Here is a 22,113-nt window from a genome sequence, read left to right on the forward strand (position 1 = left end):
TGTTGAAAATGCAGAATTAAGAAAATATATATGACTCATAATCATCAAAACATAAGTACTGGTCATATGTGGATGATTATATGGACAGGGATTTTTTGCATTTGCATATATTTTAACAAAATAAACTGGCTTTTTTTCTACTTAATATATGACACAGATATCCCATATTAAAAAAAGTTGTATAAACCTACTGTTATATTATTCAGTTATTTGGAAAAATGATCCATAATTTTCTATTTTGAATATCTATGTTGCTCTAAATATTTGGTATTATGAACAACACTGAAACAAACATAGATAAATCTTTGCATATATTCATTATTACTTTTTGAAATAGATTTATTAGTTGATTTTTACATTTTAAAGTATGTTTCAGCATGTGTCTTAATGAATGCATTAGTGTTTTATAATAGTAATAACTCTTTGTTAACAGTGAACACCAAGGAATTCAGATTTGTAATCGTTCTTAAAAACAATTAATAGTTTAAAGTAGTTTATAATATTTTGGTTTGTTGCTATCAAATCTACAACTGACATCTTAGTAGTGTGTGTCTAAACCAAGTTTGCAGTTTATTTCATTGCTGGGTAACTGACTAATCAGAAAAAAAAATTCCTCTCATATATACACACTGAGAGAGATGAAGCTAGTCTCCCTGTAATTGAAAGTATCAGTGGTAAACTTGGCTGGAGCTTGATTAATAGTATATTAAAATCAGAGTCTTCTTGGTGAGTGCTAGATAAGGAGTTTTGGGCAAATTACTTGGTTACTGGGAAGCCTTTAAATTTTAATCATGCAAGTACTTCAGTGTCATTAGAAACTGAAAGGACAATGGGGTCTGCTGGCAAGTTCTCTGAATTGTTGTGCTTTTCAGGCTCTCCTTCTGCCATGCTATTGAGAGCCAAGCATGGGCTGCAATCGAAAATCCTTTAGCTCCCCATGACTTTGATTGCTATTATTGTAATTTAATATTACACAGAATCTTAGAATAAAATAGTCCATGGAAATGAGAAGAGATAATGCTGGAGGTGGGGGTGGGGGTGGGGAAAACTGAAATAGAACTCAAAATTAGTTCTGAAAATAGTTTAAAGCCAGTGAATCTTTCTTCAACCTACTGAAGCTGCAGTGAGAAAAGCAGGATATTAAAAATGTTTAACTTAAAAATAAGCAACAGGCGTAAAATAAAGACAGAAAACTTTGTTCATTCTTGAAAATATCAAACCGTGTTTAACTAGTTGCAAGGTGAAAAATGCAATAGGAAGCAAAGGTAGGTGTCCTAGACTCTGCATGTTTTGACATTTCACATATAGTATTTAGATAAACTGTGGGACAGATTGTTTTATCCAAATAAGAATCCAACATACAATTGGCTGTTATTAAGATTTTTATATTAAAGTCATGCCATGAGATTATTCAATGTTCAAGAGGCAACTGGGCATTTTCCCCTGTGAATTCTAGTCATGTGAGCCCTGGCTACCTCAGTTTTGAACAGGATAAACAAGGAATAGAATCATAAACCATAAGGTAGCAATCTTAGAAATCACCGAATCTAATAACTTTTACCAATTAACAAAAGGAAGAACAGAGTGGGGACATTATCTGATTAGTATGACACAACTGAAGCAAGCTTCTCCATAGAGGATTTTCAGTATAGTTTATAAGCTTGGGTATTCTGTATTATGTTTGACTCCTTCTTAAGAAACAATTTTTCAGTGATTTATGCAGCTATTTTCTAGAAAATGGCACAGAGGACTTGTGAGATTTGGAAAGAATTTTCTGAATAATTCTAAGAAACCAATGTGTTACTCTTTGCATTGGTGGCTTGCATATGTGTTGTGTTCTGCATTGGGAGTTGTTTCAAGTTTTTGTAACTTCATATATATATATATATATATATATATATATATATATAAACTTTTCTCTTTTGTGAAAAAAATGAAGGCAAACCAAGGTAGGTTATTTATAATCCAATTATAAACAAAACACAGTCTATTCAAGCATAGATATGAGCCATTTTAAGCAGTGGGGCTATAAATATATATCATAGAGTAGATTGCAGGAGATATAGTCCTTACACAAATTTTCACTGTGATGTGATAAGCCGATTTATAAAGGCACAAACAAGATTGAGTGGTGCTATGAAACTGATATACCATATAATTATTTCTTGATTATCTTGTGTTCATTTCTCTCCACACCTTTAAATTATTTAGTTTTTTGGTGTTGAAACAATCACAAATTTACAGAAAAGTTATAAGATTGGTACAAATAACTTCATTTTTTGTTTCCTGCTCTAATTGAGTGTATATTGCTACCCTCATATTCCTTCATCCCTAAATGTTTTAGTGTTTGTTTTCTATATGACAATAATACAACCATCAGCATCAAGAATTTAACACTGATGTATCACTTTCATTTAATTCTCAGGGGATACAGGTCAGAGTCAAGTAGTGTTTTTAGTTATTATATTTCCTTAGTCTCCTTCAGCCTAAAACAATCCCTCAGTCTTTGACCTTCATGACCTTTTGAGGATTACAAGCTAGTTATTTTGTAGAATGTCCTTCAATTTGGAATGGCTCTCATGATTAGATCCAGATGATATATCACTGAAGGTAAAATCAGAGTTGGTGCTTTGACGGCATTCTATTGCATTGGCTCCTGATTTTTTGTTTGTCCTGTTACTTATGATTTCATTTTATTGCTTGATCAAAGTGTGTTTGCCAGGATTCCTGAAATAAGCATATTATATGTGTTTCACCAGTGGTTTTGCACAGTTATTCAGGATTCTTTACAGATCTTTTGAGTCCTCTGCACATTTTCACCTTAGGAATTAGTGTTTTGTGAGAAGTACTAGTATTTTTAAACTATGTAATAAGCCCATGGAGCCTAGCAGGAGCTGCTTTATTTATTTATCCATTTGTTTTATATTTGTTTATTTTTTATATCTGAATAGGTTTTATTTTTATTATTATGTTATGTTAATCACCATACATTACATCATTAGTTTTTGATGTAGTGTTCCATGATTCATGATAGGTTTATGATCTCCTATTTTATTCAGTGGTTTCTAATTCATCACTATCACTTTACTTGACTGGTGGAAGCCCATCAAGAAGCTAATTTTTTCTGAAACAAATAATACATTATATGTTAAAAAAAAAAAGAGAGAAGAAGATAGCAGGAAGGGGAAAGTGAAGGGGGGGAAATTGGAGGGGGAGATGAGCCATGAGAGACGATGGACTCTGAGAAACAAACTGAGGGTTCTAGAGGGGAGGGGGTAGGGGGATGGGTTAGCCTGGTGATGGGTATTAAAGAGGGCACGTTCTGCATGGAGCACTGGGTGTTATACGTAAACAATGAATCATGGAACACTACATCAAAAACTAATGATGTAATGTATGGTGATTAACATAACATAATAAAATAAAATTTAAAAAAAGAAGCTAATTTTTGTGTCCTATCATTCTTTGAGTACTTTTTTTTTTTTTTGCAGACCAAGATTTCTTGGCTTATCTTGTACTTTGCCTGAAAACAGCAATTTCTCTAAGGAATTCTGGTTCTTTTCAGTAATGTGCGATATTTAGAAGATCCAGTTCCTTTATAATTCCTTATTGTATCATTGTTCTCAGGCCCTATTAGTAGGGGAAACTAGAGAATGTGTGCGTGTGGGTGCACACATGCATGCGTATAGTACACATATGCTCTGTTGATATCTATTATTGATCTATATAAAACATGTCTATTAGATTTATATTTTTCTACATATATCTATATACATGTGTGCATGTATGACTGTGTATATGCACGTGCATATGTGTATTTCCACCAGTAATTCCAATTCTAATACGTTACTATTCTAGTTTTTGTTTGTTCTTACTTTTCCATATTTGTGAAAATGGCTTCTTCTACAATGAGAACCTGCCTCCCATTATCCTCAATAAACTAATTTGATTAAACCTCTATATGTATACAAACTAGTATCTCCACTGCACTTCTTCCCTGGCATGGACTCCCTCTTGACATAGCTTGGGCTTCAGTATTCAGTGAGGGGCTGTTCTTATGGAAGCATATGCCCCTTTCCGACTTGGTATGTGACCCCTCCCCTGGGACAGCCCTTCCACATGGATGCCTTCTGTCTTCTGCTTAGATACCAACAACTTGTTCTGGACAACTGCCACTTCATTCTACATACCCTCTCTCCATTTACTAACCCATAAATTTTTGTGCTGCATGTAAAGTCTTTAAGACTAATTTAGGAAGAGAAAGGAGAAAGGAAAGAAGGAAAGGAAGAGAGCAAAATAGAAAAAAAGAGGACGAGAAAATGCTCTACATGTTCATCAACTCACCTACTTATTTGTGCTAATTATGATCATTCTAGCACACTGTTCATTATTTTTTGTTCTCATTATGAGCTGTTAGAAGAATTTGGCTGACTGTGAGAGAGTGCTGAGTCTGTCTATGCCCTACAGAAATATGGGGTATAATGTTGTTAAAGGAAATAAATCAAATAGATTAGGGGAAGTCACTGGAAGGCAAGAGAGCAGGTAAAGTCAAAAGTACATTAGATATTGTCACCTTGGGGAATAGCATGTAAAAATGTCTATTGCGAAAAGAACATTGTTTTAGATGAAGAACAGAAATAGTGGTCTGTATTTATTTTTAATAATAACTGAGGAAGATAGTCATCTAAATAGTAGCAGCCAATAATTTGAGTCCACTTCCAGACTTTCCATTACTTATGACAGTAGCCCATTATGTTCCCCCAACTGCCCAATTTGACAGTCTTTTTAATTTTATAATTCTAAATATCCATTAGCTGATTTAGAATGTTTAAATGCCAAAAGTTTGGGATGTTTAAATGTTATTATTTTTATTTTTTAAATTTTTATTTTAATTCCAGCTAGCTAACATACAGTGTTATATTAGTGGACAGAACTTATTGACCCAAAAAATAGGATGGCTAGTTCCCAATTGCTTAGCCAATGAACTGTCACAATTATTGTGTGTGACACCTAGAATAGAGAGCTAAGAAATCCTTAGAATACAAAAAGTTATATTGATGTGGAGAGAACCCCTCCCCAGTTCTTGCTTCCACAAATTCAAAATTCCAGCTGCATGGAATGGTCAGATTGAGGTTGGCACTCTTAGGAGTAAGCATATTTGAGAGAGCAATAGCCATCTTTAACCTTGATTTTAAATATCTCATGTAAGTAAGGAAATATTTTATCATGAAATAATCAATAATATAGGCTGCTTGATTAAAGATGTAAATGGAAATTATAGCAGTCTTAATCCACAGGCTAACACAGAACATTATTAGATTGTGATAATAAACAAGCATATTGAATGAGTCTTTGATTTGGAAAGGTATCCCTAGAGAAATGGCTCATGGAGGAGCAATGATCTCAGTCCAAATTTCCTATGAATGATGCTTTGACTGAACTGGTGATATTGCTGGCATTCTAGTATAGTATAATTATTGTTTTACTTAATATAGAGAGATCTTCATAGGATTCTAAACTTAAGAATATGAAATTTTGCAACAGTGTTTGCTGCTCTTATTCCTAAGCCTGGAGTCATCAGTTAACCACATCATAGAATTTTCATTTCTTTTTTTTTTTTTAATTTATTTATTTATTTTAGAGAAAGAGAGGAGAGAGAGAGCGCAAGCGTGCACGCCTGCGTGCACACAAGCGGGGTGGGGGGCGGGACAGAGGGGGAGAGAGAATGCCGAAGCAGCCTCCCCATTGAGCATGTAGCCCTACACCGTGCTTGCCCCCAAGGCCCTGAGATCATGACCTGAGCTGAAATTGAGAGTCGGCCACTTAACTGACTGAGCCAGCCAGCCGTCCTGAATTTTCATTTCTTGACTCTAGCCGTATAATTGAAATAACTTAACCAACCATTTGATTTCATTTTTTGCCTTTTTTCCTTTTTTTTTCTTTTGGAATAGATACATTGGTATAAAAGTATTTGTGTGGATAAGCTTATGTCTGATTCCCTTTGAGGAAGTTTGCGTGTTTGTTTTGCAAACATCGGCCCATTTCCCCGAGCTATCCATACTTTATTCTTGTTAGTGCTGCCCTCTGAATCCTTACTCTTTCCTTGTTTCTTATTATGTGATGCTGCTTATGACTCAACAGGACCTTAGGAAAAAGTATCAACGAATGCTGCAGTGTAACTTGATTACTGGATGTGTGTGTGCTCCTGTGCACACATGCCGTTTGAGTGTGAGGGGCCAAAGACAAAAAATGAATTTCAATGTAACACTCAAGTTTTGAAATTGAGAAATTTAAGGGAAAAAAGAGGAAGGCAAGCAAAGTTAAGATAAAACTGGGGGAGTTGACTATATTTTAAGATGATTCTAGGACATTATTATGGAAATGCCCAGCATGCTGATATTGGAAAAACACTCATTTTAACCTGTTTCACACTCAATAATGTGTAGCACTTAGAGTTTTTGCATGTTGGGAAAAAAATGCAGCATCTCATTTGGTACCTAGATGCTTCTAGATGAATTCAGAGTTATGCCTCTTTGAAATATTAATTTTGCTTGTGGGTTTCATTGGGCAATGTGAAAATGACAATTAGTTCTTTTGAAGTTGATAAAGTTATACTTGGAAATTTGAAAGTTTTCAGACTTAATTGGCCACAGATAGTTGCAAACTTATTCCAATTATTTCGGTTAAGGAATGAAGTGTAGACCATATTAAAAACAAAAATCAGGAGACGATTCTGATTAAGATGAAAGATCCATCATAAATTAAGAAATAAAAGTGTAACACTGGTACTTCATGTTAGAGCAGGCCATTTAAAAAATCATGAAGTGAAACATAAGAAGGCTAGAAAAGTTTGGAGTAGGCTAGATAAATTATTTGGAAGACTCTGTTAATCTGCCATAAGGGTAAGAATCAATTTGGCTGATAGGCAATGAGTGACTTGTGTTTGATATCTGAATTTTTCAATCAGCATTTTCTGAACATGGTTTCTCATTATGATAATGACTAAAGGATTAATTATCACCATGAGAACAGTGATAATGGCACTTTGAACTGTACTTGTCACCATATGACACAGACTATTACTTGTTTTTTGTATTTTAAGAAAGATATGTGCATTTGGAAGCATTTGATTCACTTGGTGAAAGTAATACTATTAGGTTGTTGGAGTTAAATGATGGGGAGACAACATTTTAAAAACACTACTTTCACACTGGCCATCCTTTTTACAGTTTTAATTGACCAGTTAAAACAGAGAATAATTAACAGAATCAGTGTGAATGCTTGTGTCAAATGCATGGTTCAATTAGAATACTTGCTGGTTTCTTCTAAAACTCTCTACTGTAGCAGATAGAATGTTGTAAGAAATAATATTGCTAATTACCTTTCCAAAACAATATCCTTCACTAGCTCAAGTGCAACAGATTAGATGTAAGCAATTTAATGAGAATAGCATAGCATACTGGATTTTAATTTTAGATTATTGGATACATGCGTGGTAGGCAATGATATAATTGAGAAATGACTATGTTACTAATTGATACTAATGGAGGCAAAATATAGATTTTTTTGGTATCATCGTTTTTATAGGGACTAGAAACAATGTTTATTAAAATAATCAAATTAATTACATAAATGATTATATTTTCTTTGTTCTAGACTGCTTCATATTTGCCACATTAAGGAAGGCTGCTGAGTTAAAAGGATAGAAAGTTCTGAAATACTGGGTACATTTAGGGTAGCTAGCTGCCATTCTTTGATGTACCCTATGGCAGCACAATTAAGATCACCACTAGACAGTTTCAAGTGAATACTTTTCCTGAATCTGCATTTTTTATTTAGGTGAACTCTAGAGGAAGCTGTTTTAATGCCTATGTGCTTTCATTTCTTCATCTGTTTATATAGGTTGTTTTAGAGCCATAGTTTCTCAAACTCTTCTTACCTAGTCCCATAGTAAGAAATACATTTTGCCATGCATACCAACATATTTTCATATATGTAACACAGAAAAAAGTTTCACTAAAAGTATTTTCTTTTTTTTTTTTATTTTATTCATTTATTTGAGAGTGAAGGAGAGAGAGACAGAGAAAGAGAGCAGGGAAGGAGCAGAGGGAGGACAAGCAGACTCCATGGGGAGCACAGAGCCCAATGTGGGGCTCTATCTCAGGACCCTGAGATCATGACCTGAGCCAAAAACAAGAGTTGGGTGCTTACTTAACTGACTGAGCCACCCAGTGCCCCACTAAAAGTATTTCCTTACTACACAGTGTACACTGATATTTTCTTTTTTTGTCCCTTATCTATTTTATACTGTTTCAGAAGAAATACTTCCGGGACACCTGGGTGGCTCAGTTGGTGAAGTGTCTGCCTTTGGCTCAGGTCATGATCTCGGGTTACTGGTATCCAGTCCCACATTGGGCTCTCTGCTTGGCGGGGAGCCTGCTTCTCCCTCTACCTGCCACTCCCCCTACTTGTGCTCTCTCTCTCTTTCTCTCTCTCTGTCAAATAAATAAATAAATAAAATCTTTAAAAAAATTAAAATTAAAATTAAAAAATACTGCTTATGACCCACTAAACTGATGGATCACAGCCTGCAGTTGCAGAATCCTGGCTACAGAACCTTGATATTAGCCCAGCGTGGCAAAGGGCAGGTCTGAAGGAAGATATGAGTCAGGATTGCAACTACCTAACTCTACATACAGACAGAGCAAATGATGTAAGTAAATGAGAACTAGTTAATAGGTTTTGAGGATAATATTTTAGGGAAATATAAATATATTTCATACTCAATAAAAATCTTTTAAAATAGTAAAGGACCAAGGTAGGAAAATAAAAGTAATGATTCTGACACAAAAAGGTTGTTAATACTTTGCATAGGAGTTTTTGGTAATTTTTCATATATATGTGTGTAGATTTTCTTAGTAAACCATAATATGCATGCTATTTTATAGTCCCACTTTTTCTCAAATATTATTTTACAATATGATTTTTAATAGCTACAGATCATTATTGGGGAAAATTTCAGTTTGAATCCTGGGATAAAAGTGTCACTGACATCGAAAGTTTGATTGTTTAGCTGCCCTACCAGAGGCTGGCCGCTCCTTGGCTATATCAGAAATTTATAGTTTCTTTTTCCAAATCATAAATGAGTTCATCCTTAAGAACTAGGATTTGCTTTTCTCTTTTAAAGTTAATAGATGAAAATTTTTGGAAGTACATGAAACACTTGGATATAAAATAAAGTAAAAGTGATTCAACATAATAAGAAAAATAATAAAGGGCTGGGGAAAGAGAAGAGGTTCACAAGCATAAAGTTGAGCCCTTGACTTATTGGGGGAAAAAGAAGATTAAGTGATCTCAGATCATAACTCCTCTGATGCATTGGAAACTTATATAAACAGTTGTCACTGCAGATGGCCTTGGCCTCAGGATGCATTAATAATACCTGCTATAAGCCAATAGTGAATCCATTAATGTGTGTCCTCGATATAATTATTTTAGTGACATATAATTAACTCATATCTTGTATATACCTAATAGTACTCTTCAATTAACGTGCAATGACTATATTAGTAAATCAAAGTTAAATGCTTACTGAAGACACTAAGTTTAGTGTGTTGCTCTCTAAACCCTTCATGATTTATACATTTGTGTCTCACTAGTGATAAATGTATATGTCCTTGGAGCATGACAAACTTTGGCATTAAAAAACAACAGCTCAGAGGTCTTTTTTAGATAGGAATGATAGATTTAGTTTATTGGGTGGACTTAAGTATTCATTTTAAGCCCAGGAATTTTGCTCTACCAGGTGCAGTCCCAGTTGGTTCTGTTGGTTGTGCAGGATAGCTTCCAAGCTGTAGTCTTCCTCTGTTTAATTTTTGAGAACAGATTTGTCCTCCTGAGTTAGAAATTTAGATGCTTCTTTCCATATTCAAATCTTTACTGCTGGAAATAGTTTTTCAAGTTCTCAAGGAATCTATGGGCCATCTGTATACTATATCCATCATTCTCTAATTCAGTTTTGTTTATGCTGCTTTGAAATTGTTCACTTCCTATCTCAATAGGTACAAATTCATTTATATCTGCAGATAGAACATTTGAAACTTAGCTTTAAATTTGAAGATAGGAAACTACTCCTTTATTTGCATTTAAGGGTCAATAATACATAGCCACTAAAGGTATAGATTTTGGAAAGGGCTCCCTGAGTTTAGATCCCAGCTCTACCACTTACTGCCTACATGACATAGGCCGAGGCATTTCACAATTTTGTGCCTTCCTAATCTGCAAAAAATGGAATATAAAACTGTACTTGTCTCATAGGGTAAAGAACTAGGTAAGTGAATTTATGTAACACACATTCACAGTAACATTGAGTAAATATTATCTATCTCTATATTTGTCCTTAATGTCCAATAGCATACAAAGGATAGTTATAGCTGAATACATGCTATTGGATGAATGAATACATATTACAGACAAAATACCTCAAAGACACCTTGATTACCCAATTCCTTTATGTAAAATTGAAAAATAGAAGCAACTTACTTTATATTCTCTAAAACACCTAGCGTTTTATGGTACAAATGATATTTAATGAGTGGGATGTGGAGAATGAAATTAGCAATAAATGTTAGAAAATAAAGTGTACTCTATCCTAGAATAAAAGTCATTTGTAATGATTTAATATGTACAAATTGCAGGAAAAGCATATCCTATAAAGATCAAGGTCATCTCTCTTTCAGAAATTGTTTTAAATATATATTAAATTATATATATACATATATATATCTGCATATATATGAAATATATATTGAATTTTAGACTATGTTTTTGAAAAGTAAATTAGAAGTATGTGGCTGCTATGGACTTCAGGATTGTTCATATAAATGCAGTGCTATTCGAGTATCTCCAAGACTTGTTCTCAGAATAAATTTATTCTGGCAGTGGATTAGAATCCAGAATGAAGACCTTTATATTCAAAGTAATTAGCAGTACTTAGTAGTATTAGCAGCTTGACCCTGAATTCTGTGGTCTCTTCCGTAGACTATGTATAGATGTTTGTGTCAAGCAGTGTCTAACCAGTGTACAAAAGATATTAAATTATAGGGAACACATAATAGAGGCTGTGGAGCAGCTTTGGCAGTAGAATGTGCATCTGGAAGTTGATGAGGGTGGGTGGAAGCTAAGAGGATACTGAACTTGACTCATGTACTTATCATAATGTGGCAAGTTGTAACTTGTTTCCCACTTCCTTAGGATTTCTTAGAAAATAAAATATATCCCACATTGACTTTTAAATTTACATAGTAAGAGACATGCCTCAGAGTAGAATCAAAATAATGGTGAAAAATCGAAGTCCACATCTATAGATTGAATTTGAGTTGTTTTTCTCTAATCATTGACCCATTTCATATTAAGAAAAGAGTTTCATTTATATCTCAGAGCTCAGGAACAATTACTTTAGTGAAAAACTGGAATTCATCGTTAAAACTTGGGATAAAATCTTTCCTTAAATAAAAAGCTTTTAAAAAAATATAACTGGAGTAGACAGCTAGATCTCTAGACATAAATGTTATAAAATGATGGGTTCAGTAGAAGTTAACTTACCGAGTAGAAAGAATCTGAGGAAGCTAAGGTATGGAAACATGACATTATCTTGTATGTTTCTATTGCATCCATCAGGTTTTTTTTTTTTAATTTTTATTGTTATGTTAATCACCATACATTACATCATTAGTTTTTGATGTAGTGTTCCATGATTCATTGTTTGTGTATAACACCCAGTGCTCCATGCAGAACGTGCCCTCTTTAATACCCATCACCAGGCTAACCCATCCCCCCACCCCCCTCCCCTCTAGAACCCTCAGTTTGTTTCGCAGAGTCCATCGTCTCTCATGGTTCATCTCCCCCTCCAATTTCCCCCCTGCATCCATCAGTTTTTCAGAAAAGAAATCTAGTGCATTTTAAATGATACATGTGAATTAGAATTGTATTATTTCTGAATATTATAAGCATAACGTTGTTTGCTTAGATGCTGCGTTTGGAAGTGATATTATGTTTAAAATGTGTGTCAAACTTTATTAAACCTCTTTTCACCTCATTCTCTTAGTTAAATTACTGTGAATTTGACAAATTTGGAGCTAAAAGACAATGGAAGACTATTCATTGAAATGCACTTAATTGAACTTCTGATTCAACAGCTATATTTCATTTCCCCACACTTTCCTCTCTTCATTTTCTTATCTTCCTCATGGCTATATTTTATCATTGTCTTTCTGGCCATAATTTATTCATTCCATTATTCCTTTCTATTCCTTCCTTTTCTATTTTGGCTTTTCCCTTCCTCCTCTCTCCTCTCTCTTCAACAAGCCTGAATCTTCATGGCCTGATCTTCAGCAACTCGTGTGTTTCCTGTGCACAGGAATACAAATAAGGTCTTAGAAAAAGAGAGGTGAACAAAAATCATATAGCTCTATTGTTGGTTGCTCTCTCATAGTCTGTTAATTAGGTGTTCAAATTAGCTGTAACCTGGGTGTTTATCTGGATGACTGGAGGCTTATTTATCCAAATTTGCTTGGAGTTGCATGCAGGCTAAGGAAATCAGGGATCGGTTGTTCCCAGGGCCAAACATCTCCATCCTTTCTCAGGCTTTTCCACACAGGAGAAAGATGCTGGTTATCAGTTTGAATTTCCACCAATCTGCAATTTTTATGTGACCTGACAAATACACATATTTAATATTATTACAAATGTTTTAAAGACAGTGTTGCTGGAATAACTTTATTTTCAAGATTAGCAAATGCTTTTAGGATCACTAGTCTTAAATGTATTTTCACTCTCTTAAAAAGTGTATTCTACATAGAAAAGATCAAAATACTGAATCAAAGAATGACTCTTCAAACATATTAACTTAAATGCAATATAGTAGAATTTATGGCTATAAATTTTTTATTTGCGGTTTCAAAGATATCTACATGGAAAATTATTAATCACGGGGCACTTCAGTGGAAAAACAACCATATCTTTCAAAAAGCATCCTTTTTATTTTTGAATGGGGTATCTTTTATGAGTCTTTGGGTCTGTAATATTAACGAGACATTGTGTATTGGTGAGACCCTTTGATGATTGGCACTTTTCTGTTATATTTTTGAAAGCCTTCCCTTTCAAACAGTTTTTGCAAGCTAATAATATATTTATCAAGTTTTAAAGAAACTATGAACTTTCTGGTATTTGTAAAGAAATTGAGAGAATTAAATGCTTATAGGAAGCGTACTAAGAGAAAAGATTTCTTTTAATCAAATTTAGTTGCCTGAGTTAAAATCTTATTTATGTAGTGGCCAATACTTGCTTGGATTTTACCATGATTCTTCTCTTTTTTCTAAGATCTTATTTATTTATTTGATTCAGCAAGAGAGAGAGAGAGAGTGCACAAGCAAGGGGAGAGGCAGATTCCTCACTGAGCAGGGAGCCCCATGCAGGGCTTGATCCAAGGACCCTGGGATCATGACCTGAGCCAAGGGCAGATGCTTAACCGACTAAGCCACCCAGGTGCCCCTAAAGATTTCTATCTTTTAATTCTCTGATGTTCCTGTTTCTTCTACTGCTTCCTTTTTTTTTTTTAAGATTTATTTATTTATTTGTGAGAAAGAGAGGAGGGGAAGGAACAGAGGGAGCGAGAGACAGCCTTAAGCAGTACTGCTTCTGTTTTTAATGAAAACATTTTAAAGTTCAAGTGAAGGATTCTAAGTCCATTGCTCTGAGTTCTTTATAAAGAATCTATTAACAGAGTTTTCTCACTCAAAATGGAAGATACATATTAGAAAACTATTCTCACCCACTTCTGTTCCATTAACCTTGAACAGAATGAGTCAAGGATGTGGAACTGCAGAGATGTCCTGATGTATCTGAATTCTCAGTTTTCATTTGTCACACTGCACAAGTAGAAGTCAGCTAGAATATTACAATCATTGTTGTCTTACTGCATCCATTACTCATCATTAATAGCAGTAATAGACTCTCTGGGAGGTATGAACAACTTCATCTCTCTTGGATAAAGCCTCTTCCCTCTTTATACTCTAGCCATATTGCCTTCTTCAGTTTCTTCATGTCGTTTCTAACCTCAGGGCCTTTGTACATACTGCTCTTTCTAGATGTGATAATTCCTTCTTGGCTTATATTGCATTAATTGCTACTCATTCTATAAATCTCAGCTTAAATGTGAGCTTCTTTTGAAGGACTCTCCCGACTACCCAGATTTGATAGGTTTTCCAAATAAACCTTCCTGTAACAGAATGTATTTCTTCCTACCACTTAACACAATTACAATGAATGAAAAAGTTAATTCTTTCTATAAATCTTTCTCTCACATCTGCTTTTGCTGCCAATCTAAATAGTCCATCATGGTGAGGACTGTCTTTGCCTTGCTGATAGCTATGTTCCCTGGTGCCTAGCACAATCCCTGGAATATAGAAGTTACACCATAATCAGTTATTGAGAGAAAGAAGGGGGAAAAAAGATTTATGAAGAAGCTGATTATTTTTCAATTCCTTTCATCCACATTTAAGAAAATGGGTACATAGAAAATATTTTGAAAGTGTCCATGAGCTAATATATTTTCCTAGAGTCACAATTAGAATATTTAAAGGAGGTGACAGGGTCATAAAGTTATGGGAAGGTGGTATAACATCACAGACACCACACTGGTATAGAGCAATGCAGAAGGCAATAACTCCTGGATCAAGGTTTTGGACACATGGAGCACCACAGAGGCAGTTATCAACATACAATATTTGAAATAGATATTTGAGTTTGATCAACAACTGGCCTTTTTTTTTTTCATTCAACAATGAGAGCACAGTGTATGCAAAACACTCTAGAAAATCCTGCTGAGATAGAAAACTGAAGAAAAAATATCTTAACTGCCTGCAGTATAAAGGGCAAAACAGAATAAGGAGGGGAAAAATGGCAAAATGAACTAAATGCAACATTAGAAGTACAGGCAGAGTTCCATGAGCTTCGCGGTGCATCAGGAGCAGAGAGCAGATGCAGGCAGTGGGAAAATGCACAGCACGTATAGAAAAATCACAAAGAGGCCAATTGGGGACTGTTCTGAGGAACGTTGAATGCCAGCCATGCTAAGAAATTTTGAGGGCAAGAAATAATAAATTATGTTTGTTTAATTTTTGTTTTTGTTTCTTTTTCCACAGGTAACCTGGAAGTCAAGGTGAGAAATAAATGAAACAAATGAGGGAATGAGACGGACAGTGGCAACAGTGAAGAGCCTATTGAAACAATTCAGGTAAGAGATGATCATATTATGCCTTATGTTATTAATGGATCAGATATACAAAATAGGAAGTATTCCTTAGATAATTGAAATGAACACTTTCTTTTTTAAAGCTTTTTTCAAAAAAAGTTATTTATAAATAGTATCAAACTTACAGAAAAGTTGCAAGAATAAAAATAGTATATGCATTCAGTATATGTATGCTGCCATTTGTGGTGAAAAGCAACAGATATGATTGAGTACTTTTGGAATAGAGTCATATAAAAAAATGCAGTCATTTTTATTATAAAGCCCCTTTATTAATGGTAAGGTTAGAGGAATGTTGTTTTGACAGTCCATGGAATGTATCTTAGTGTGTATTTATGTTGTTCACTTGGCCAATATTTACTCATTTGGGTTTTTTAGAAATGAAGACAATAACATTTTAAAAATTAATAATTTTTATAATTACTGAAGAGACTGAGAGATACAGAAAATATAAAGAATAAAATAGTATCACTTATAATCCTTCCACACAGAGGTATCCTCTTCTAATATAAATATAAATAATTTTGGCATATTTTTTCAGTCATATATACATTCATATTTAATATACTTGCAGTCATACTGGTGTACATCATACAATCATATGATGTTATCTATTTTGTTTTCATTATCACTTTGTGAGATCATCTCCAAATTATAAAAATCCATTTAAATATCTCATTTTATTTTATTTATCTATTTTAAATCTGATTTTAATTGTCAAATATTATTCAGAATAATTTTTGTAAAAGAATTTGTTTTATCATTTTTGTAACTGGTCACTGAGATACTTCCAGATACTTTTGATAATGTGAAATAATCATTCTTTCCTTCTAACTCATTCCTATAACAATTCTGTTTTCTACAGCTTCCTTGACAGAAAAAGCTATGGAGTTTTTCCAAACCAATAAGCAATCTTAAAATAATCCAGATACTTTTGATAATGTAAAATAATCAATTGCCACTCAATTATTGTTGAGTTTTCTCAACACTCTGATTATTTCCTTAAAATAAATTTCTTTTTTTTTAACATTTTATTTATTCGAGACAGAGAACAGGAGCGGCAGGGGGCGCGGGGAGGGGCAGAAGGAGAGGGAGAAGCAGACTCCCCAGTGAGCAGGGAGCCCACCATGGCACTAGATCCCAGGACCCTGAGATTGTCACCTGAGCTGAAGGCAGACCCTTAACAGCCTGAGCCACCCAGGTGCCCCCAAAATAAATTTCTGTAAATGGAATTCCTACATCAAATTAAATAAACTTAAAAAAAATTCTCACTGCATATTGCCCAAGAGTATTCTAGAAAGTCTATACCAACATATAGTCCAAAACCAGAAACTTAATTGAAATTTTTATATTTTCTCTTTTATATTTATTTGACTCTTAGTGTGTTGACCATTGTTTTTGTGCTTATTGTCTGGTTCAGTTTATTCTATGAATTGTTAGTTGATACCTTCTCATATTTTATTTTCTTGGTATACTAGTGTTTTCATTGACAGGTTAAAGCCCATTTTATATTAAAAGTATTATCTCCTTTTTATGAGTGAACTTAGTAATGTTTTAACTTAAACAAAGAATTTAAAGGGATGCCTGGGTGGCTAAGTCAGTTAAGCATCTGACTTTGATTCAGGTCATGGTCTCAGGGTCCTAGGATCTGAGTCTGCTTATTTCTCTGCTTCATCTCTACTTGTGCTCACTCCCTCTCTGTCTCAAATAAATAAATAAAACCTTAAAAAAAAAGACTTAAAAACAGATATATTTTTTCTAAATTCTTGGTCAGAGTGATAAAACCATTTGTTTCATAGAGAATTTTGTGATTTCTACTTTGTACTTAAATTATAGTAAACCTTTTAAAACTTTAGTAAATTTTGATAGATTTATCTATCAAAATCTCTTGTTCTGAATATAATTGTAGATACAGGTAAGTCTCGATTAAATTCAAACACTAGTTAAAAATCCAGTGTAGTTGAATTTCTAGAAATCATGCAAAACCATTGACTGCTTAAAATGATTTTTATAATTGACAAATTATCTTTTTATAAATAAGATTCACAGCATTCCACTTTATTTTGCATTCTTTGTGATAATTTACAACACACTTTCACCTATACCACAAGTTGACTATTGGGAGCCCAAATTCAATTACAACATGCAGAAGAGTTTTAATTATCTGCAAGTCATGGCTCCCAAGACTTGTTGAAATTTGAGTTCAGAGAATCTAATGTCTCCACATTTGGCTTTGACACTCGGTATGGGCATGAGAAGTTGCTGGTCTTGACTTCACTGAGTTCAAGCAATAAGGCTTTCTGTTGCTGACCCCCAGGCAGAGATCCTCCATGCAGTTGATAATTCAGTTTTGCCTTTTGTTCAAGTCTCTCCCTCCATGGAGCCCGGTCCTAACCCCAAGGCTGTCAAATTCTTGCGTTTCAAACTGAATAACCAAGTAACAATCATTTACTGCTGAGGAGGAACTTTCCTTTTTAGAAGAGGTATGCATGAGCTCATTTATTTGCCAGATTGTGCCAGATATTTTCTGTTTGCCGTCACCCACCATCCCCATTCACTTTCTATTCTTCTCTGCCTGGGGGCTTATCTGTATGGATATCATCAGCAGGACTTCCATTCCCTGGTTTCTATTTATTTTCAGCCATTGCGGAAATGGGAAAGAAATAAGAGAGACAGGTTAGGGCGTTTATTCTCCTGGCTAAACTCCATGTGAGGTCACCTGTTTTAACTAAAGGTTGTCCCTCCTTGTGTGATAGCCTGTTGTATGTGATTTTTGCTCCCCACTGGTTTCAGGAAGTTTTTCCTCCCATCATCTCTTCCATTTCAGTGTGGTAATAATGCCACTGCTGCTAGTCCTAGAGTCCGTGAATACTCCTTAGCAATTAGTTATTACTTCATAATTACTACTTTCTAATTAGCTTTTGTTTTTATAATAAATTATATTTGTTATCTATTACTATGCAACAAATTACCTCTAAACTTCTGAGCTTAAAACAGTAATAAATCATTATGTCACTGTTTCTGTGGGTCAGGAATTTAGGAGTGGTTTAGCTGGGTAGGTTTGAGAAACAATTATTTGTGAGTCTTTCACATATCTTGCATTTATTGAGAGAAAAGACATTGGTCGCCTTAATTCTGAGCTATCTTTTCAATTATATTTGCAGAATGACTTGCCTTGGAAGATAGATAATTCTTTCTCTTACCTGAACAAAGTATAGGCATCCTTAGTGACCGTGATAAAAGATTTGGGTTTCCTAAACTCAGGATTTCTGTCATGTAATACAATTCAGTGTGTATGCAGGTGTTACCTGGCCCCATTCACGTTGCTCTGTGGGAATTAAGACTCAAACCCAGCTCAAGAAAGAGCTAATAATCTGATTATTGTACCTGCCCTGAAAGATAAAGTTCTTTGTTTCTGACCCAGGAATCTTGTGTGCTCTGCAAGTATCCATGAAAATGAGGCAGGGTAATATGTTAGTTGACAAGTAGGGTAAAATCTTATACCTTTGACAATTCTTGACAGGTAGTCTTGGCTTAGGGATTCTCATGGAGTTTCAGTCATGATGTTGGCATGGAATGTAGTCATCTGAAGGCCTGACTGGAGATGGACAATCAACTTCCAAACTGGCTGACTCACATGACTGGGAAGTTGATGCTGTTGTCAAGAGACTTTGGTTCCTTGCCACATGAAATTCACCATAGGCTGGTCTGAGTATTTTCCCAACATGGAATCCAGTTTCTCCAGAGTAATTGGTCCAAGAGAGTGCAAGGTAGAAGGCACAATGTCATAAGACCTGACCTAAGAAATCACACTGCCAACATACAAGGTTGATTTTATGGGACATAAAGGCTTGAGAAAGTCCAGAGACCCATGTGGTTTTGTGCAGTGGGGATCTCAGACAATTTGATACTATATTTGAAGGTGCCTAAGGGAATGACAGTGACTATAAGAAATTCTGTACCCTTCACAAATTCAACTTGAGTTGACCCTAATAGCTGAAATGCACTAGTAATTCACTTTTTAATCAAAGAAAGGTGAACAGTTGTACCATTATTGTGTAAACAAGCTTGAAGAGCTGTGAATTACTTCTTTCACAGAAAGTAAAGTATTAGGTGACTGCAACAGTGTGATATTGTGGTTAGGAGTATTCTGAGGTTAGAAATCTTATAAAAAAGACAACCCCCCCCACCAATTTTCAGTGAAAATATATTTATTTTTTGTCAGTATTTTGAGCTGAAATATTAGTTTACATTTATCTTTATTTTAAACTTTTTTCATTCTTTCCTTCTAACTCATTCCTATAACAATTCTGTTTTCTGCAGCTTCCTTGACAGAAAAAGCTATGGAGTTTTTCCAATCCAATAAGCAAGATTAGAAGGGAGACATCCCTCAACCAAACCTCTACCAAAAGGCCTCAGGTCTTTAGTGTATGGGAGGTCTTCAGAGCTATTAATTTGGTAAAGCATCTGACAGCTTGGAGTGCTTTTATAGATGCCTGGGATGGGTGCTACATTTTTAGTGTATAATACCTATACATTCTGAAGATACCTCAGCTCTTGACTGTGAGTGTCAGAGTATGAGTACACTCTTTCAAGATATCTAAGGGGAGAGAGAGAAATGAACATAATTGTACACTGCATACTTGAATCCCTTGGGTGTGACATTGAAACACACTTTTGAATGATGCTTGACATGTTCCCATAAAGCCCCCTAGCTGAGACAGAAACAAAATAGCCATGTTAATCTAGTGCCTGCTGACAGAGTTGCTGTTCAGGTTCAATGTTCAACCTCTGATACTTATTTTGCACTTTAGTGTGGATTATTCTATTAGAGCTCCCGATGTGGGATTGTGGGACAGACTTCAGTAAAGGGTAGAGTCACAGGTGCTCTCACAAAGTGCATCTTTTGTTTCCTTCAGCCAGCTGATACTTAGTTTGCCTTTGCCAGTTGTTAATTGTTCTGAGATTGAGCCAATGAGACTAATAAAACCTATTTTCCATGGTTATGGCTCTCTCCTTCCTCTCTCTTCTCCCTTCCCTTTCCCTTCCCCCCTCACCCCTCTTTCTCTCCTTCTTCTTTCCCTCCCTCTCACCCCTCCCTTGCTAAGGATGAACAAGAGAAGCCCCAATTACTTTTGGAAGCCATCTTAACTCACTAGGAGAAACAGCGATAGGATAATGGACCAGAGAGATGGGAGAATTAAGCCCCATGATGATATCCTTAGGCCATTCTACTTGTCCTGCTGGGCCTTGCCCTAACTCTGGGGCAGGAACAGTCAATTTCCTCATTACTGAAGCCATTCTGAATGGGGTTTCTTGTAGTTGCATCTGAAATCATCCACTCTCACGCATGGAATATATGGAAAAAAGAGAGGTAAGTAGAGGCCTGGCATGAGTGGCCCTGTTTATTGATCATCCTCCAGAATTGGGGTAGAGTTTGGAAAGGTGGGAGGTATTAGAAGCTTTTATGTAAATATATGTCTTAATCAGTTTGTTGGCAGTGACCTAAATAGAGTAATATGTTGGGAAGGTAATATTGGGGGAAAGTTGTGCCTGTCCCATGTTTTGGCAAATCTTCTATGGCAGATTTAGCATTGTCTTCTAGAAGGGCGCATCAGGGCCATCCATTAGGCCCCTGCTCCCTCAGGGGGTTCTTCTCTTTTTAGTTTAATATATTATATTTCTGGATGAGATTTTGCTTGAAAAAAGGTCCATAATCAAAGACTGAAAACTACTCTTTAGCAATATATACTTATTCTGTCATTGTTCTGTGATAAACACAATGAGTGCTCCAGATATTGCTTATCATATGTCATCCATTTACATCCGTACCTGACTTCTTACATCTATATCTGACTTCTGGCAAGGCCGTCATGGTTTAGTGTTCTCATTTAGACTGTCATCACCACCCTTTCCATGTGAGGATGAGGTAGAGGTACTGCCGTTCTATCTCCTTGTTTCATTTTCCTCTCCAATGCCACTCAACAAGGAATATACAACTTTGTCAACATTCAGTACAGATCTTCAACCTACATGCGTAGTCAGGCTATTTTTTTCTTCCAGGGATGAATTTGGCTCTAAGACCTCAGTTTGCATTGTTCTCTTAGGAAAAAAAAAAAAAAAATTGTATTTTTATGATTACCAGATATTTGTCTTTTTTTCTCATTTTGAGTCCAATAAGTTTGTTTATTTGTTTGTTTACATATTTTTTGTGGGAGTAGGTGAATTGGCAGTTGTTCACTGGATCCAATCAGAATATACTGATTTCCCTGTTCAAGTCAGCAAACTTTCTGCTTGAATAGAAAACAATAGTTGTACCACAGGCATCAACAGCCACCTTCAGAAAGAGAAAACAAAATGTCCTAATGCAGGATTTTTTATGTATAACTCAATTGCTTTGGTAAAATATCTACTGGCAAAGCTGAACCTAAACAGCATTTCACATGCATCCTAAACAGCTTGCCTGAAGACTGAAGCATACTCTGGTTATATACTTTCTGAAATCTATCTATATTTTATTTTGTCTAGGAAAAAGATTAAAGAATAGAATTATATTAGAACTGGTGGAGGCATGATCCATGCCCCCTTGATTATATTGAAACATTAAAATGTCATCAGCATGTTAATTTTGTCATCTCAACTGCATGAGATTTATTCAGCACTTCTATCTATTACATTACTGTGGAAACACAATTTATTCTGATTGTGGAAATGTCATAGGCAGCAACTAAAAACATCTGGAATTCTTGGTTTAGAAAGAATGCCTGGTTTCAATAATGCTATTTCTAAATTAACTTTATCTA

General features: G+C 35.0%; 1 long non-coding RNA gene across 1 annotated transcript in view; it reads left to right on the top strand.

Annotated features, from left to right (window-relative positions):
• The window catches only part of LOC141374824 (uncharacterized), a 287,992-nt gene that overhangs the window by 231,150 nt on the left and 34,729 nt on the right, over positions 1–22,113 (top strand). The window contains exon 4 of the long non-coding RNA XR_012381965.1: positions 15,204–15,295. This is a non-coding gene — a long non-coding RNA (uncharacterized lncRNA). The remainder of the gene's footprint in view (positions 1–15,203; positions 15,296–22,113) is intronic.

This window comes from Callorhinus ursinus, unplaced genomic scaffold, assembly GCF_003265705.2.
Source record: "Callorhinus ursinus isolate GAN/ISIS: 27379988/994484 unplaced genomic scaffold, GSC_fseal_2.0 scaffold2, whole genome shotgun sequence".
NCBI classification, from domain to species: Eukaryota; Metazoa; Chordata; class Mammalia; order Carnivora; family Otariidae; genus Callorhinus; species Callorhinus ursinus.